Source organism: Miscanthus floridulus, chromosome 9 (assembly GCF_019320115.1).
Source record: "Miscanthus floridulus cultivar M001 chromosome 9, ASM1932011v1, whole genome shotgun sequence".
NCBI classification, from domain to species: Eukaryota; Viridiplantae; Streptophyta; class Magnoliopsida; order Poales; family Poaceae; genus Miscanthus; species Miscanthus floridulus.
Window position 1 is genome coordinate 72923034 of NC_089588.1, and position 19827 is coordinate 72942860.

The window sequence follows — 19827 nt, forward strand, 5'->3', positions numbered from 1 at the left end:
GAAGTCAGGTTGCCAGCGAGCAGCGTCGATCTTGAGATCCCATTTGGCCCACCATGGATCAAGCGCACAACCCTACCTGGTGTGCCAACTATCGACAAAAGATGCTCGACAGTTCACTGAGGGGTATCCCATGATGGTAGATTTGTCGTAGAGGTGAGTGAGATCAGGAGCGAGATGGTAATACAAGCACCAAGACATAAGATTTAGACAGGTTCAGCCGTCAGTATGACGTAATACCTACATCATGTGTTCTGATGTATTGTATTGAGATGTCGAGTAGGAGACCCCTGCCTCTCCTTATATACTCTGGAGGGGTAGGGTTATAAGGAAAGTATCCTATTTGGTACTATACAATAGCTTGCGGTGCACGCCGAGCAGCGCCGTGCACAGCCTTGATCTTGTCGGCTAGGCCACCTCTAATGGTGCGGCCCATGTCTTATCTTGTGGATACCGGGGGCCATACCCCCACAAGATAGGAGTTGGCTAAAAGCTAGGAAGACTGCATAAGCTAGTTCTATGGGCACTCCCGAGCATAGTGGCCCTCCTTGCCATACTTGAAACAAGCACCAGGCTTGTTCCCCTGTCCCTGACGAGGCAAAACTTGCTGTCCCTGAGGCTGCTGTTGCACCTACTGAGTAGGTGCATGGTACTAGGTGAGAGGTGACTGGTGAGTCTGCTGAGACTGATGGGATGGCTATCCACTCGGAGAGTGATAGGACATCATCCTGAAAACCTGCACCATCTAAGCCTAGGGGTGACTAGAAGATCCAGTGATCACCCGCTTGCGCTTCCACTCTGCCTGAGAGTCACGCTGAAGTCCTTCCATGGCAATAGCAGTATTCATCATAGCACAAAAACTCTGGTAGTTCCCTGTGTATAGCTCCTTCTGCAAGATGCAAGAGAGGCCACAGTAGAAACGGTCCCTCTTCTTCTCATCGATGTCTACATGGGTCCTAGCATATTATGCAAGATGGTTAAATTTGTTCACATAATCCATCACAGTCATACTCCCTTGCTTTAGATACAGGAACTCCGTCAACTTCCTGTTCAACACACCAGTAGGAATGTAGTACTCTCTAAAAGCAGCGGTAAACTCCTGCCAAGTCACACGGTGGTCCATCGGCTGCATGGCATTGAACGTGTCCCACCATGCACTAGCAGAACCCAATAGCTGTTGCGCTGCAAAGCGCACTTTTTGTTCTTCAGTCATGGTGAATAGCTGAAACTTCTACTCTAGAATACGAAGCTAATGCTCCGCATCTAGAGGCTCAGCCATTGGCGTGAACATGGGCGGGTGCGTCTTCAGGAAATCCTGGTAAGAACAGGGCCCCTCAGGACCGCGGGCACCACCCCTATTCCCACCATTGCCTCCGTGGCCCCCACGGGCGAAGCCACCAATCGCCTAGGCTAGCATCTCCAAGGCGCGGGCTGACTCGCACCGAGCAGCCAGCATCTCCACCATCATCTCTGCATGGGACATCGGAGGTGGTGGTAGAGGACAGCTAGCGGTGGTACACAGGGTATCGGAGATTGACATCTATCAGCACCATGACCGACCAGCAGGCGATCGAGCACCACAGCCTCAAGGAATCGATTTACACCACACACGTAAGTTCTCGGGTTGGCAGAGCTAGAAGTGGGGCCTCGTGGTTGTCCCCATTGGTGTGGCCATTGTCCTCACTACGACCGTTATAACCCTGGTCTACCCCAACACTGGTACTCCCCCAACCAGACCTCAGGTTCATCTATAAATACATAAGAACCAACCATTAGGGACAACCCTCTATATTAGAAACAAGAGACTTAGAGAAATGATAAGACTTTTACTATAACAATCTTTTAGGTTATCCTATCAATTCACTAATCCAAATTATAGGTGTGGGGGAAGTTTAATTTAAATAAGATTCTCTTTTCATGATGCATGCATCGGCCTACCCGTTCACTCAAGCCGGAATATAGCGGCATTCACAAAATTTTTTGGCACATCGCACACTCACTTTCCGCTTGCTAAACGATTCTTACGCAACGTAAGTTAGTGTACCTATAGAAAATTGATTAGATAAAACCAGTGCCACTATCCTAGATAGAACATATTACTAGGGCTTATATTTATTTACATAATTTTATCGCATCCTACTTTTCGCAAAGCTTTTGTTGGTCAAATTTTAGGTTTTGAAAAGAGTTTTTTTAACTCGTAGACTCATTATTAGCTCTGATATCACCTATGACAGAACCGTCCAAAATAGCACACTTTCGGAGGCGCTCGTCTTCCACTAGACGTTAAGCACCTCGAAAGTAAGCTACATCGGACGATTCCGTCGAGCACACCCCAAGGGAGAACTCGAACAATCCACATTTTTCACCTAGGATCCAATAATGAGAACGAGTTTACATCACTTAGTCCATTCCATACAACAATAGTTCTCGAAAATACATTATTACAATACCAAGTTCAGAGTGCAAAATTTAAACAGCATAATTGAAATAAACATCTAACAATAAGATACAAGGATCCATCTGTGCCCACCAAAAGAATCCCCCACACTGCTACTCCTCAAGCTGCACTTGCAACAGGGGTAAATAAACTCTGAGTACACAATGTACTCGTAAGACTTACCTGACTAGTGGGAATAATTTCCGGACTCTAAAGGATATGATAAGCTTTATGGTTTGCTAGATTTCCTTTTGGCGAAAAGCATTGCTAGTAGTGAATCCTTATGTATGTTTCTTATTAGCAGTCATGATTAGTTCATTATCTAACCATTCTATGTAAGCACATGTTCTACTTTTAATTAAATAGTCTATTTTAGGGCTACAAAAATTACAGTGAGCATATAATAATACAATGAAGCTACTATAAAAATTTTAGGATTTTTGCTATCACCAATCTACCACAAAAATTCCTACAATAGTTAACTTAATAATATTGAGCACTCTCAAATGATTTAATAGCTCCTGGTATCAATAAGCACATATATGAACTAAATACACTAACAGATAGAACACAATTTTAGAAACCTAACAAAATTTGTTTCATAATTTTTGGATACTTACATGATTTTATATGATTTACCAAAGATTAGCTCAAAAATTATATTAGAAAACTATTTATAATTCCTCATGAAAAAGAAAAACATATTCTCTCGCGCGGCCCACACACGCGGCCCACGCAACGCAGCGTGCGCGCGAGCGCACGGCGGCCCGCGCGGAGGCAGCCCACGAAGGGGAAATCTCGCGCGCACTGACGTTTTTGCAAAATAGACCTTACACTTCTCCTGAATTACAACTAAGTACTAACACTATTTTCCCCTCTCTCATAACTTCGCACTTAACCCTCTGGACTTTCCCTAATTCACCCGCGCACACCCTCGGCGACTCCGTGCATGGCGGCGCAGCGAGCGACGGCACTTGCGACATCGCCGGCCACCCTAGACCTTGCAGACCTAGTTAGGGACCGATGCTCACCTATGGGCCAACGCGCAATGATGGACGGTGGTTGCACGAATGGGGGTGAAGCAGAGCGGGCTCTCCCTGGCAGCGGGCGATCTGCAACGGCGGCAATCGTGTTCTGGTGAGCCACAACGCTAACAAAACGGTAGAGATAGGGAATAAGCACCAGGGACACACCCCAAACCCGGGTGACATGGTGGTTCGACCGGCGACTACATAAGCAGTGCTAGCCACGTGCGCGCAACGAGCATGGCGACAAGCTATGGTGGAACGGCTGCAACAGCGGTACCGGGGAGATGGTAGCGCTCCCACTAGCGTACACATGGTGGAGAGGGAGCCAAGGCGAGCTAGTGGTGCAGAGGAATTTGCATGGGTGAAGTGGTGATGGCTGGCCACAACACGGGCGGTGACGGTTCATAACGGCACGGTGGTGGGCAAAGCTCCAAAATTGGAGCTCAATTGAGCTGCAATTAAAGCAGGATGGGAGCGGCTAGAGAGGGGACATGAGGGCGGAGATGCGGGCATGAGGAATTGATGAGAGGTGCTCGCTCTCTGACTCACTATGACTGTGACACGACGGCGACAAAAAACAAGAGGGAGAAAGAGAGAAACGGGGCGCAGCGACGGGCTCGGCTCGTCCTCGCCTTGGCGAGACACGGTCGGCAAGTTCATGGAGACCCACACGTAGATGGTAGTAGACAGGCACGCGCTGCCCGACCGGCATGGCCCGCACGGCCACTAGTGTCATGAATGACATGGCGACGACGACACGACCACGTGCACACAGCATCAAAGCGGGCCAGCAACGCAGCGCGGTGCAGCGGTTACAATGTACAGGCGCGGATGCGAATGGTAGTGATAGTGTCACGATGTGAGGCAATAGTGGTGAACACGATGGTAGTGCAGCGCGGGATGGGGCAGGCGGCAGGCAAGCAGCGGCTCCACACGGCGGGGCCAGCGGTAGCAGCAGCGGCTCCGCGCGGTGGGCCAGCGGCAACCGAGCCATGGCTAGACCAGAGACGGACCACGGCCAGCCACGCACGGCAGCGCGCGCACGCGCGACCATGTGCGCGTCGTGCAAAGGCTACACAGTGACCGCGCACCCAGCTGCCAACCAACCCAAGACGTGACGCGCACGAAATTTAAAGTAATCTACACGACCAAACGGTTGCTCCAGGAGCCAAACCAGCTTCACCATGCTCAAGATGGCATATGAGACTACTAAATCGAGGTATAACACTACACCTTCCTTTAATCCAATCTCTCACAATAAATTGCTAAACATTACAATGTCTAGCTGTTGGGAGACTTGAAAATTTATAAGTTTTTGAGCTGGATTTGTTTTCAATTTGTGATTTCTAAGCTAGTGGAAATATTAGCTAGTAATATCATTTTTCGACCGCAAGTATTTCACTGTCATCTACAAAGTTTACACTTCAAATTTTAAGTATCACATACATGTTCTATAGCATTTTTACTTAATAAAAATTAGTTTTAAATCCTACTTGATGACTGTACAAATCGTGGAGCAACTTTCGTTTAGCGTTTTTGTTGATCGTTTTGAGTTACAGAAATTGATCTCCACACTTTATCACATGTATTAACACATAAACATGATGTTCATGACATGTTTTAGTAAATAATTTATGGTATAACATTGAGGGTGTTACAATACCATAAGTAGGACTAACAAGAACTTAATTGGTCAGGCATGCACAAAAAAAATGCTGAGCTGCCACAACCTGTTTCTTTCCTCCAAACACTAGCCCACTTCTCTCACATCCATCTCATCTGATACCGTATTAGCGGGTAGGGGCAGAGCTTGGTTAAGACCAAGCTGGGCCATGGCCAACCCTGCTCAATGTAATCTCCATCGTCTAAACAATAATTTTTATATTGTTCATTTGTGTTTAATGCTCAATTATATAGATTGCCCCCCTCTAATCCTGGGGTCAAGATCCGCCACTGGTATTAGGTTGCCACCATCACTCTAATAAGATGATCATTTTCATCCTCCTTCAACTAGTCTCTTACCATTGCTATCACGCTAACGAACCTGAAAATAGAATAGTTTGCAGAATGCAGACTGTGTTAGAAATGAGAAAAATGGCAAACAAACCTGAGACACAGTATAGATTTTATTACAAAAAAATTGCTCAAATTACAGAATATACAATTATTACAAAGATAACTTACTAATTACTCCAATCAAGAGCATATGCCATGTTGGACACCAAGGGTGTCTTCGACAATACCTTTGGTCGCCACTTTTAAAATCAATATTTAGCGCAAAATTTTAGCCTCTCTATATATATTATTTTGTACATTGATGGTGAAAGCTAAGTGTTACTGCATACTTCCTACAATAGTAGTAGGTAATCTATTTGTTGACGGTTTATACATTGACGGTGGAAGCAAAATTTTATTGCATACTTCCTACAATAGTATTACCCACTAGGTAATCTCTTTGACGATAGTAGTATTAAATTAGTCTCCAGCAATGGCATCCAATGATTTCCACACTAATAGTAATAATCAGATGGCTGGCATTATTTATTAATTTTACCAAATGATATGGGTTTGGAAGCCACAACTAAACAAAGGAAGCCAAAAAAAAAATTTGTTATAGGATAATCAGCATTTGATTGCATATTTGCATGTTGAGAGGCTATTTTTGTAAATGCTGAACTAGAGGAAACAAAATACATCAAATATATATTGAACACAAGTAAACAGAATTATCAGACTGCAACAAAATTCCAAACCCTAACCACCAATTTGCACAAAAATATTGAGATTTACCACATAAATTTTATTAGTAGATTTGTATTGAGTAATACTTTTCATACTGTCATACTTGTAATATTTTATAGTAACATACATTCAAACAACGTAATGAACAAATTAATGTCTTGGAGACGAACGAGGAGTGAAAAAGGACAAGTAAAGAAAAAGAGCAAGAAACCAACATATTGTATCACTGCTTAAGCAGGCTTGCAGTACACATTTTGGCTAAGGATTTATTTTAGACCCCCACAATCATTTTTTTTTACTTTTCTTTCCACCGATTAAATGTAGAAAGATCCTATCTCTCTTCAATTGTATTAACTAATTCCTAATGATCTTAGGAATTTCTTGTTTCATTACTTGCTTTCTCAACGACATGCCAAAGCAAAATTAAAAAATATAGAAAGTGCTAGAGCTTACATATGCTATGTTTGCTGAGGAACTCCAAAACATTCAGCACTTTTTCATCGACCACTTCGCATTTAACGTCCACTATTTTAAAATGTTCTGATATTGCATTTGATCTTTCTGTTGTATCAGGGCTTCCTCTCATTTCCACTTTACTTTTGGGTTCCTACAAAATGTATAAAGATATTTCCAGAATCAATTGATACAACAACAACAACAACAAAGCCTTTAAGTCCCTAAACAAGTTGGGGTAGGCTAGAGTTGAAATGCAGCAGTTGTATATCTAGAAAATGCACCTTGCAAAATAGTTGAAGAGTGAGCTTCTCCAAAACAGGTGAATGTTCTAGAATACATGTAAGCGAACTGAATTCCCCAGGCATACACCAGTATTCACTGAGTGACAGAGTCTTCAAGTTAGTAAATATGGGGCAACATTTCAAGTCCCTACTGAATATAGACTGCAAACACGAATAAACCTTCACATTACACATGACTAATTTGAAAGTGAAAAAAATCAAAGTGAACATCAACATATTAATCTAAAGTGTAAGCATACCTCTCTAATATCAGACTATAGCACCAAACTCTGAGCTTCTGATAAACCTTGGAGAACCATAGTGCCAACAGTATCACCATGTACTGGATAGCAAGAGCAGTCCTCATCCTCACAATCCAGACAATAAGAGTCATCGGAAAATTTGATTTTAACAACTGCCTCCACCAAGGAGGGCATTCTCTCGAGCAAAGGAATCCAGCCATCACTAGCTTCAAGCCACAGTGAAATGAGATTCGGGGCATAAATATGAGTGCGAGAAATCCTTTCATAATCGAATTAATTCCTGAAGCTTAGAAACTTTAGAGATTGTGACGAAATCCTATGGCAGTCAAGGAATTGACAACAATCGAACTCAAGGACTTCCAATGCCGGGCAGCTGGAGAAGTCAAGGAAGCTATCATTGAGTTGTACACATCCGAGCTTTAGCCTCTTCACATTCTGCGAGACGAGAGGCAGATTGCCCAGACCAAGCCAAGGGGTCCCAGCCATTGTTAATCCGTCTAATATCAAGGCTTAGCACTTGGACTTTGCAAATCAGAACATGCCGGATCCAGAGTTTCATATGGGGAATCTCTTCGTCTTCATATTCACACAAGTCGAGCACGCAAATGACAAGAGGTGAGCCACCGCGAAGGAGCACTAGATGGTCCACAAACTCCCTGATATCCGTCACAGATGCCGCTTCATGGTCCTCGCCGCACAAATGCGCAGGCCCATGGTGGACTTCCAGAGGTGGCGCCAGCGCCCGGTCAGCACGCACGTCCGCACAGCCTCCTGCGCTGGAAGGAATGACAGCACGTGGTGAAGGACATCATCAGGGAGCGCATCGAGACTGGGGCGGCCAGCCCTCGGAGGCGCCGCCCTCTTGACCTTTCCGCCCCTTTTCCTCGGAGGCATTGCGTCGAACAGCTGGCGGGCGTCGGTGCTGCAGTGGAAAGAATCGCTCAGATGGAGCGAGGTGTCGAAGCCAAAACGGAAAAGGCGAAGAGAAATACAGAGTCTGCGCTGGGTGCCCACCTCACCTTGCCTGGCCGGCGGCGGCTTCACAGGCGGCCGGAGCAACGACGCTGAGGAGTGAGGACGGAGGGCGCTAGGGCTCGGATGTGTCCGTGCAAACCAGATCGATCTCGCGGAGTAGAATAGAGGGATCACAGGGTCGCGGAGATGGAGGGAAAAGAATAGGGTGCCTGGTGCGCACGAGTCGGCTGTATGGAGTACTTTCGCGAATTCACGTCGCCATGGGCATCTGCGCCGGGTTGCGATCTTCGCCGTTCATGCTTGCTTGGAAGGAGGCTGGCTCGTGGCTTGTGGCGGAAGGTCGAAAGGAGGTGAACACTTCTCGAACGCACTGAAGGGAACCGACAAGTGGGCCGTTCCACCTCCGCGGTCCACGCAGCACACAGCACAGCACCAGCTAATGGCACTGGGGCTGGGCCTACCCCACCGGCCCACCAAGTTTCCACCGACATCGGAGCCAGACTTTCCAATCTCGTTCCCTGCAGGCCGCCAAGAATTCGGGAGTCGTCACGGCAGCTACGGTTGCAAGAGTCGCTGCGGAGAAATTCCTGGTGCCTCGGCCGTGGTGATATAGTTCTTCGTGATTTTAGACTATCGTGTGATAATGCAGAGGAGTATCCGGGAAGGAAGCATGGGCTCTTATGGACATATAGTTCAGGAAATTAGAGCAGATCACGCGAGATCAGTTTCGTTGAGTTCGTTCGTGAAGGGAGGCAATCAAACTTTGATGCCCATGTCTTAGCTGGAAGTAGTGCATATGATGATCTTGGTAGACATGTTTGGTTTGTATCTCCGCCGAATGACGTTTGTACTTCTTATGAAGCTTAATAAAGGTTTTGCTTCCCCTAAAAAAACATGGGAAAATTAATGAAAGGTGACAAGTCTTAATGGCTAATTGCGTGGTGAGCTTAAACGTAGTGTTCTAATTCATTATTTTATTCCCGGTCCCATATATCCGACACCATCTAATTTGGATTCCCATATCACTTGAACTATTATAGCCAAATGACTTCTGAAACAAACTTTCCATAGAACACTTCTATTGTGCATTTTTTTAGTTCATGTCAACATTGCCGTTCTTTCATGGAGTAAAATAATGTCATCTATTCTTTTCTTATGCCAATCTCAATTAGAATTTTATAAAGTTTTATGGGTATTAAATATGCTGACATGGCACTATATTTATGAAGAGAGAGATGATAAAAAGTTTTATGAGAGTAGAAAGAGTTTCATGGAGATTCAGCATTGTTTCCAAAATATGGGAACATTGGAAACTGGACGTGAAATTAGCACCGAGACTGGCCATAGAAGTATATTACGAACAAATCAAAACGTTCAGCACTTTTTCATCGACCACTTCACATTTAACTTCCACAGTTTTAAGATGCTCTGATATTATATTTGATTTCTCCATTGTATCAGGGCTTCCTTTCATTTCCACTTCAGTTTTGGATTCCTACAAAATGTATCAAGACATTTCCAGCATCAATTAATATTCTATAACAATTTGAAAATACAGCAGTTGTATATCTAGAAAATGTATACCTTGCAAAATAGTTGAAGAGTGAGCTTCTCTAAAATAGGTGAATGTTCTAGAATACACAGTTAGCGAGCTAAAGTCAGGCATACACCAGTATTCATTGAGTGAGAGAGTCTTCAAGTTACTAAACATGGGGCAACATTTCAAGTCCCTTCTGAATACACACTGCAAAGATGAATAAACCTTCACATTACACATGATTAATTTGAAAGTGAAAAAAAACAAAGTGGGCATCAACTTATATCAATCTAAAGTGTAAGCATACCACTCTAATATCAGACATCAGCACCAAACTCTGAGCTTCTGATAAACCTTGGAGAAGCACAGTGTCAACAGAATCACCATGTACTGTATAACGAGAAGAGCAGTCCTCATCCCCACAACGCCCACAATAAGAGTCATCAGAAAATTTGATTTTAACAACTGCTTCTACCAAGGAAGGCATTCTCCCAAGCAAAGGAGTCCAGCCTTCAGTATCATCAAGCCAAAGTGAAATGAGATTCGGGGCATAAATATAAGTGCAAAACTCTATCAAAATCGCAGTTACTGAAACTTAGAAACTTTAGAGATTGTGATGAAATCCTATGGCAGTCAAGGAATTCACAATCGTCGAACTCAAGGACTTCCAATGCCGGGCACCTGGAGAAGTCAAGGAAGCTATCATTGACTTGTTGACTTTCGAGCTTTAGCCTCTTCAGATTCTGCGAGACGAGAGGCAGATTGCCCACCTCAAGACAGGGGTCCCCAGGAATGGTAAACCTACCAAAATCAAGGCTTAGCGCCTGGACTTTGCACATCAGAACATGCCGGATCCAGAGTCTCATAAGGTGAATGCCTTCGTCTTCATATCCACACATGTCGAGCACGCAAGTGTCAAGAGGTGAGCCTCCTCGGAGCAGTAGATGGTACACAAACTCCCTGAGCTCCGATACTGATGCCGCTTCATGGCCATTGCCGCACAAAATGCGCAGGCCCGTGGCAGACTTCCAGAGGTGGCGCCAGCGCCGGGCCAGCACGCACGGCCTCCTGCGCTGGCAGGAATGACAGCATGTGATGAAGGACCTCGTCCGGGAGCGCATCGAGACTGGGAGGCGCCGCCCTCTTGACCTTTCTGCCCCTTTTCCTCGGAGGCATTGCGTCGAATAGATGGCGGCCGTCGGTGCTGCAGCGGATAGAAACTCTGAGATGGAGCGAGGCGTTGAAGCCCAAACGGAAAGGGCGGAGAGAAATATAGAGTCTGTGCTGGGTGCCCACCTCACCTTGCCTGGCCGGCGGTGGCTTCACCGGCGGCCGGAGCAACGACGCTGAGGACGGAGGGCGCTAGGGCTCGGATGTGTCCGTGCAAACCAGATCGATCTCGCGGAGTAGAGTAAGGATCACATTTCACAGGGTCGTGAAGTTGGAGGGAAAGGAGTGGGGTGCTCGGTTGTATGGAATCTTTTCACATCGCCATGAGCGATTGCATCGGGTTATGCTCGGAAGGAAGAGGCTCGTGGGAAGGTCGAACGAAAGGAGGTCAATACTTCTCCAACGCTCAAATTTCACAGTAATTATATAGAAATTTTACAGAAATCCATTCATTTCTTATAGAAAACACAGAGAAATAGAAAAAAAATATGCATTCTAAAAAGTGCTTAAATGGCTTTTGCGTGGTGTAGGTGTCTACATTGTACCTTGTAATTAAAAAAAAAGAAGTGGATTTTAGGAAAAAACGTCAATTTTAGGTGCTCATGGGATTCAACAAATTGATGACAAGCTATCTCCTTACATATCCAAACACAAATTTTCCTCAAAAATTCATACCGAAATCGTAGCCAAAATAGAAGAAAAAAATCCCCAAAAATAGCTAAAAACAGAAAACAAAAAATCTCAAATTTGGGAGAGGAGACCCAATCTTGCACAAATTTGAACTTTGATTACTCCATGATGTGCGACTACAAGTCATTTCTTAGCTGATCAAAATTTAATATGGCAATAAGTTAAATCAAAGAGGCTCTCCTCTTTCCTTCTCTTTAGCACTGAACCAAAACTCTCAACATAACAAATGAGATCGAGCCTAATCCTCAAAAGCTTTCGAAATAGCAGTCTCGCATATGTATTGGCACTTGGTTATTTCCCAAGTTACCTTACATGAAGCGCTCAACTCAAATACCTCATGGAAAAATTGTCCATGTTTTCAACGTCAATCCAACTGACCATGTGCCCTCTTGACTTTGCTTTGCCTCAATGCAAGCTTTGAGATGCCATCATGTGTTGATTGAGCCGACATCCGCCAGTTTGAAGCCCAAATCGGTCAAACCCATCGTTGATGGTTTTGAGGACTAGACCGGCAAGCCCTTATGCATGGCTCACCAAGCATGACTTACTGATGTTGATGCATACACAACCTCCATGTCCTCCACACGGCCGTCCACCAAGTACTCGCGTTGCGTTGCTATGACTTAGTCCAATCCCATCCTTGACTCTGATCGATGTCGTCTTAAACATGCATGTACTCTTTCTCTTTCATGTGCCTGATGCGAGATGTCCATGGTTCGACCTTAGCCTCTTAGTCCTTCATTCCAAGGCTACTTTTTCACCCTTCAGTCCATTGTGCACGGACTTCTCACTTGACCTTCTACATCGCTTGTCAACTACCTTGACACACCCAACACCTACAGATTCACACGCAAGAGACATGTTCACAACACACTCAACACGACACATGACATCTTTGTAAATTTATTAGCATGATCAAGTACATAGGACATCTGAACTCAACTAGAATAGCCTCAAACCTAACTATCAACTCTTGTGTCAATCATTCATTTATCACACAGGATGACACACCAAGGCACTTCTCAACTTGGTCTTTCAACCCCCCCCCCCCCCCCCTTGATGAATGCCTTGACTAACAATGAAGCACAACAAAGAGGGTTTGAGAGTAAAATATAGAACTCTCATTCAAGTGCCCAAAATCCAAGTAAAAGCAAACATAGGTCCAATAAAATATAAGGAGTGATTGTGAAAGCTACAAGTAAAAAAACTCTCGGTCCATAAAAAATGGCAAAGACTAAACACAAATGAAGAGTCACGTAAGAGAGACAAGAGCTCCATGCAAACCCATAGCCACTCAAAAGCATTTCATCATTTGTCAATCAATCATCACAATCAAACCAAGATTCTCATCAACTTGGTTTCACAATTTCTTTATTTCACACTATTAAAATAAAGTCTTTTGGGCCCAAAAATCTCAAACATTCTCATTTCACACTATCTTTATCTTGCCTTCTATATTCTACATTGTCATCATATTTTAACACTAACGATGCTAAGTGAAGGATAAAACGACCGTTTGTCCCCTTGTCATAAGGACAATTTGCACAGTACCAAAGTCATTTTGCATCGTCCATATTTCAAAAACAGTGTGCCTCATTCATGGCATTTGTTTTGCTTTTTATTATCACTTATCACATTTTAATAAGATTATGAATAATTTCACGATTTTTTGAAAGGTCACCAGGGGATGAACTATCCCCACCTAAATTTTCATTCCATAGATGCCGGGCAAGCCAGAAGGTGGAAGGGTGTGGCACCAATCCAGATACAATAAGTCTAGAGAAGTACAATGGGGGAGGGAGAGATTACAACAGCAACAACAACATTACCAATATATAGCAACAACACTTAACATAAACAACTAGAAGAACCAACACGAGGACTCAGGGATAAGCCTAGACTCAAGTCGAAGGATGCCAACCGATCGTCGATTTGCGCGATTTGCTCCACCGCCGAACAGCATACTCGCCGATTACGTCGTGACCATTGTGCCCTGCACCACTCCTCGTAGCTACATCGCTCTGCTGCCACCCTCCATTTGAGGACCAGCAGTGGAATGGGGACTAAGAGTGGCGACAGGCACTCAAGCCCAAAATCACCGAACATGGCGACCTCCCTTGAAGTTGATGGTGACACCTACAACACATTTGGGCCCACGTACCACCATTCAACGTTGTCCATGGGGAGGAAACCATAGAGGGGAATGGCGACAGTGGTGGAAACACCACCTGGCATTTGATTTTCTAGCACCATCAAGGAAAGCGCCAACGGAGCAGAGATGCCAGAGGAGGACACTCGTTGAAACATCGGCAACGACCGATGGCTAGGGCTAGTCTTACCCAAGAGGGGAATAAGGAGCTAGGAGAGATAGGTCTGAGCTAGCCTTCCACGATGGTGCCTCCAAGAAGGACGCAACGTCGTTGACGCCACCACCACCGGCTCTAGATAACTAGAGCTAGGTTTTCACCAGGAGGAGAGGGACAAAGCTACAACTATAGCGTGGGGAGGCTACATCAATGCCTCCAAGGAGGTAAGCGACGCTCGAGGGCGTTGCCGTCGATCGCACAACCAGGTCGTGCACGACTTTTGCCTAAGCTCCTCAATCCCGCGAATGAATTGTAGTCCGCCACCGCCATCTCAGAACCAATTTGGCGAGCACAAGCATGACGACACACCCATAGGCCATGGCCCTCATGTGGAGCTTTGACTTACCCAACGAGGCAATCAGGCCCCATCGACTGGAACCGGCCGAGAAGAGCGTGTTTGCACGTGGGCAAGACTTCACCGACGATGTCTTCAACAAGATAGGTGACGCAGGCTGCGCCACTGTCGCCGGCCCAGAGGAGCCGGGCAGGGATTTCTCGCCCACACCCCTTCCTCGTCTCGGGCCATCTCCACAGCCCGGCACCAGCCCAGATCTAGCCGCCCTGGCCGTTGGCTGTTGCTCGGCCATAGCCCTGGCCAGGGCCGCACGCGCCAGGTGCAGGTCGGGCTGTCCGACCGCCACCATGGAGCACGACCGCATAGGCCGCCCACGCGACGGGCCTAGACCCGTGCCACGCCCGCGTCGTCATACCTGACTGCGCACCAAAGCAGGCCACGACGACGGGTGACGATGCGCTCGTGGCCACCACACAACAGCGTGAAGTCGTCCCTGACCTCGATAGCCGCCACGCACACGGGCCCCATGGAGATGGTGTGGAACGCTGACGTGTGTCGCGTCGCTACCGTCCTCCTCGAATGGGTACAGCGAGGTGGGATCGCTGGCGTGGACAGCCGTATCTGCCGGCTCAGAGGCGCCGGACTCGGGGCAGGGGGGGCTGGGTCCGGACCCAGTGGATGTGGATCCGGTGCGCCATTGGCCATCTTGCTCACCACCGGCCTCCTCGAAGAGGAGCAGCATGACGGGCTCGTAGGCACGGGCGACCGCGTCTGACAGCCCGGAGGCGTCGGATCTAGGGCAAGTGTCGCTCCTGCGACCGCGTCTGACGGGCTGGAGGCGTCGGATCCAGGGCAAGTGTCGCTGGATCTAGACCCAGGGGATATGGATCCAGTGCTTGTTGGCCTCTTCTTGCTCTCGTCGTCGGTCATCTCGGCTTCCATGGAAGTAGAGAAAAGCTTGGGGAAGATGGGAGAGGGTGGGGAAGGGAGGCGGTGCGGAGGCCGCCTTAGCTTGTTGAGCGGCACCGCAGGCTGCCGTCACCGCTCGTCGGTGAGCAGTAGCGGCGGCCGAGGTAACTGACTGGGAGGGGGGGGGGAGTGCGGCGGCGCTGGGAGTCGCCCCCAATGCTGGATTGTATATGTATTTGTATCTAGGAGAGGCATAATTGGTATAAATCCACCACAGAGTTAGCCAAGGTATCAATTCTTTATGAATTATGAGGACTCTAAATATATATATCCAGGAAGTAAAATACATTGTCAATCCTCGCATTTGGCTTGAGGTACCACCTAATAAACTTCCAAAATACACATTCAAATGAGATCCTAATCTCGGTAACTATGTTAATATGTACCTGCTGAAAATGGAGCCTACATGCTGGCCCCTTCCTCTTCTCGATGAGATGCTGATCCATCTAGACCTGTACGAGGGCCGGAGCCCAGCCTGCAACCGTCTCATGCCAAGTTCGCACTAGAGTGGGCTGCCTTCCCGAAGCTCCTTGCACATCGTCGAGTTCTCTGACCTTTGAGTCCCCCTCTCCCCACTTCCAATTTGACGACCATGTCCTTGGTATTTTTGACAGCCGCCCACTGAAATGGGCAGTTGTTTATCGTCATGCTCCACCTTATGATGATCCTCATTGTCACCACTGATGGTGTAGAAGACCATGGGTCGCACCGAGTTCTTAGGACGACGACGACTATCTAGATGAGGATATTTTGAGTCTTTTCTCAATCCATTAGCTCATCTCTACCATTGTTACAACAACTAGCCAGGTGATTGGCTAACAATTGGGATCATGTGGGACTAAATTATTTAGCAGCTAAACTTTAGTCCTGTGTGTCGTATGTGCCCTAGATATAACTCTGTATATGCGTGGATTTTCTAACTTGGTGAGTTCCATGCCCACCTTTGGGCTCAGTGCCTGCAGCCAGGAGCGACTAGCTAGGTAGTACAGAAGCGCCTACATGTATATTGATTTGCGTGGCAACAAAAGATGTCTTGTAAACTCATGCCACGATGCTCTGCGAAATGAAATTAAAGGCGTGTTCCGTTGAAAAGGGGCCCAACTTGTGAAGGGTTGTAGTAGTACTACTAGTAGACAAGGAAACCTGCCAAATTAAAAGCCCAGTCTAGTTTGGAGTTTTGGCCCGAAGAAATGCACAAAAGGCGGAAGACGACGGACGCTGCTCCTAATAATGGTCCCTCATTCAACGTCAAAAAAAATAATTGTCCCTCATTGCCGAAGTGGAGGTACTACACGTTAAGAAAACTGAAACATACGCGTGCGAAACATATGCAACATAATTAATGAAGCTCCAAATAACGTACCGACAAAGCACCTTAATACATATAAGTATGATAATATAAAAGGAATCTAAGCTTTCGTAATTGGACCATTTATATATATTGTTGTTATTACATAGAAGGTGACGGAACACACTAATAGCCAAGAATTACAATAATAACAAGCTAAAATTAATACAAGCAATGGCGCGAGAACGAAATGAAACAGCAACAGCAGCAGCAGCAGACGCAAACTACACGACCCGGGGAGAGACCTAGCCCCCTTTCTGGTTCTCTCAGTCTCGTCTTCATCCGGCCCTTTTCACAGCAGCTCGATCACGTGTGCGCTCGTGCGTGTGCCAGTACTGCGCAGGCATGCACACGGCTTGCCTACTTGACGTGCGGCCTTAATTTATGACCTACCCGGATACACATCATACGCATATTCTGAGCGAGGAATCTAGCTAGCTAGACTTGGTCGGCGTTGCGTTGGATGTTTGCCGGTGCCGTTCTCGGCCGGCTTGGCCACCTTGGCCTCCTCCGGGGGTTGCTGGGCCTTGATAAGCTCCACCACGGCAGGTGGTGCGGCGGACAGCTTGGCAATGGTCACCACATGCTCGCCGGGCACCTTGAAGGTGCTGTCGTCGACCGAAATCGCCGCCTCCTTGGCGTCGTCGGCCACCTCCTTGGCGGGCACCCTGGGCAGTCGCGTTGCGGTAGAGCGTGTACAGGCCCATCTGGACGACACCGAAGCTGAAGCCAAGCACGTTTGGCAGCTGATGCATGCAACAAACAAAACAAAAGCCGCACAAGTTGTTAGTAGCTGTTTCCTTGTAAAAGAAGGACAACGGTTTACTTATCCAGCGGCCGGTTTGCTTGCTGAAAGCTAGCTTTAGTACGTTTACTTACGGCGACGTATTTGTCCTTGATTAGCAGGCCGTAGAGGAACCAGACGACGGCGCTGACGGTGAGGGAGAGGGAGAGCGAGAAGGGCATGAACTCCACGCTCCTTGTGCGCACCACCTGACGCTGCAGAAGCCAAGCGACCAAACAACAGACGAGTTGTACGTAAGTGGACTGATGACCAGATGCACACGTACAATCGATCGTACAGCACACACGATAGCTAGCTATAGAGGTACTCCTATATATGATGGTTAGTTGTTGGTACGCACGATGATGCTGAGTGGCGCGACGAAGACGCTGACGGAGAAGGCGACGCAGACCCAGCCGAGGACGACGACGCGGTGCTGTCCGGCGGAGAGGAGCAGCGTGAGGAGGAGGATGAGCCCGAACACGCCCACGTTCAGGAGGAGCAGGATCTTGGCCGTGAACAGCTGCGCACGTACGTGAAAGCATGCATGCATGGGTCAGTGGTGAGGATGATCGTGCTAGCCGGCGGCCGGAACATCACCATCAACACCAAAGGAGCAAACGACGACGACGACGACGGACCTTTGCCTTCTTGGGCGCGTAGAGGAGGTACATGACGATGTAGAGGGTCTCGATGACGCAGCCGGCGGAGTTGATGGTGATGAGCAGGAACTCGTTGGACTTGAGCAGCGCGTAGTAGATCCACAGCATGGCGCTGAAGAGGGCCACCACGTACGGCACCGACTGGAACCCCTGCGTCGACTTGCTCTTGTAGATCCGGTAGAACGTCGGCCTGTGTCGTCGTCGTCGTCGTCGTCCGATGCATGACATGCCAAACCACACGGTCAGATCAGCTCCTCGCGCACGCAGCTGAGTGAGCTAGAGAGAGACACACAGAGAGATAGGGAGGAGGGGGCTTACAGTGCTGCCAGGTAGGTCATGAAGGAGATGATGTTGCCTGCAAACACAAACAGCACCGGCAAACAAAACAAAATTAACAAAAGGAGCGACCGAGGCATCAGAAAGAATTCTGCTGGGGATGGAGCTTGATCGAGCGCTTTGCATGATATAGCATGACACATGCAAGTACGTACGTTGCAACAATCCTTTAATTAAGTTCGATAACCATCGATTGGGCCCTTTAATGTGCGCGCTTTGTGATGTCACGCACACCAGAGGGAGAGGCGAGGCAGGCAACAAAGATACTAGATTGGAGCCCCCGCTCTTTCTCTTTTTCTCTTTTCTGCCCTAAATGGACAGGCACCATAGCATGCATATAGATTATATGTCTATATCTCCTTCCCTTTCTCTAAAAATACCTATATCTCCTTCCAACCCAATGACGAGTTTAATGAAATTCTTGTTTATGGTACGACAAGCAAAGGGAACAGCTTGTGCCTCTACATGCGTGGGTGGGGTGGGGGTGGGGATTAAATGGGAAGAATTAGGATGCTGTAACAAGAGTAACCATGCATGTTTTGGCACACACATGTTCCTAGCTATCTAGTAGGAGGGGGTCATTTTGCTGAGAAGCACACTTACAATGAAAGAAAAAAAAAGAATAACAGGAAAATGAATTAACAAAATCGAATTGGGTCTACTGAGACGATATACCGAGGAGGCCGAAGGCAAAGGCCATGGGATGCTGTAGAGACAGGCCAGCCATTTGGAGACCTTTGCTTTGGTATGAGCGTTTATGAGGAGGAGGATCGAGGAGTTTGTATAGATAAGTAGGCTAGCTTGGCCAAGGATTTCTATGCCAAGCTGGTAGAGCTTGCTTATGAGCACTTGATCCTTCTTCTCAATGAGAACCAAGAGAGGAGCTAGGTGACAACTACTACTCGAGTTGCTTGCTTGCCTGAAAGCTTGATGGTAGCAGAGACCTTGGAGGGGGTTTATATAGTGGAGCAGGCAGGAAGGAACCTCGCTCCAGCCGAAAAGGCACACATGCAGTGTGGTGTGTGACCCCTGGACGACACCAATAGCACACTCAACCGTATTGGTCCTAATTAATCAACAACAGCCAGGAGATTGAATAAGCCAGCCAGGAAACAAGATAACCATCAGCATGACATAAAGGTGGCATTCCACATCCACTTCCTTTTGTTGTCACAATTCTTTCCTAGCTCATTGCACTGTTTTATTTATGAAAAATTGTTGTGCAGTGCACAGCACGGCAAGTTGTTGTCCTAGCTAGGTACTTAGCTAGGATCTAGCAGACATCATGTAAGATAGTAGGAGGCTTACACTACTGGAAACCGGCAATTTGCCGAGTGCCCGCGGCACTCGGCAAAGCCCGAAATACACTCGGTAAAGGCTTTGCCGAGTGCCGCACTCGGCAAAGAGCAGTCGACAAAGAACCCGTCGGCAAAGGTTTCTTTGCCGAGTGCCACATATCGGGCACTCGGTAAAGCCTTTGCCGAGTGTCAC

General features: G+C 47.1%; 1 long non-coding RNA gene and 2 pseudogenes across 2 annotated transcripts; all 3 read right to left on the minus strand.

Annotated features, from left to right (window-relative positions):
• Positions 1-5074: 5074 nt before the first annotated feature.
• Positions 5075-8502, minus strand: LOC136482137 (uncharacterized). Of its 2 annotated transcripts, none has more exons than XR_010764978.1 (5): positions 8219-8502; positions 7202-8126; positions 6942-7038; positions 6658-6811; positions 5075-5506 (listed from the first exon to the last, which is right to left on the minus strand). It is a non-coding gene; the product is annotated as an uncharacterized lncRNA (long non-coding RNA). The 2 variants fall into 2 exon arrangements; XR_010764977.1 differs by having other exon boundaries at positions 6942-7103.
• A 1031-nt stretch (positions 8503-9533) lies between these two features.
• LOC136480074 (F-box/LRR-repeat protein At4g14103-like) lies at positions 9534-11245 on the minus strand (annotated as a pseudogene).
• Positions 11246-16984: 5739 nt separating this feature from the next.
• Positions 16985-19063, minus strand: LOC136480076 (bidirectional sugar transporter SWEET14-like; annotated as a pseudogene).
• Between the last annotated feature and the right edge of the window lie 764 nt (positions 19064-19827).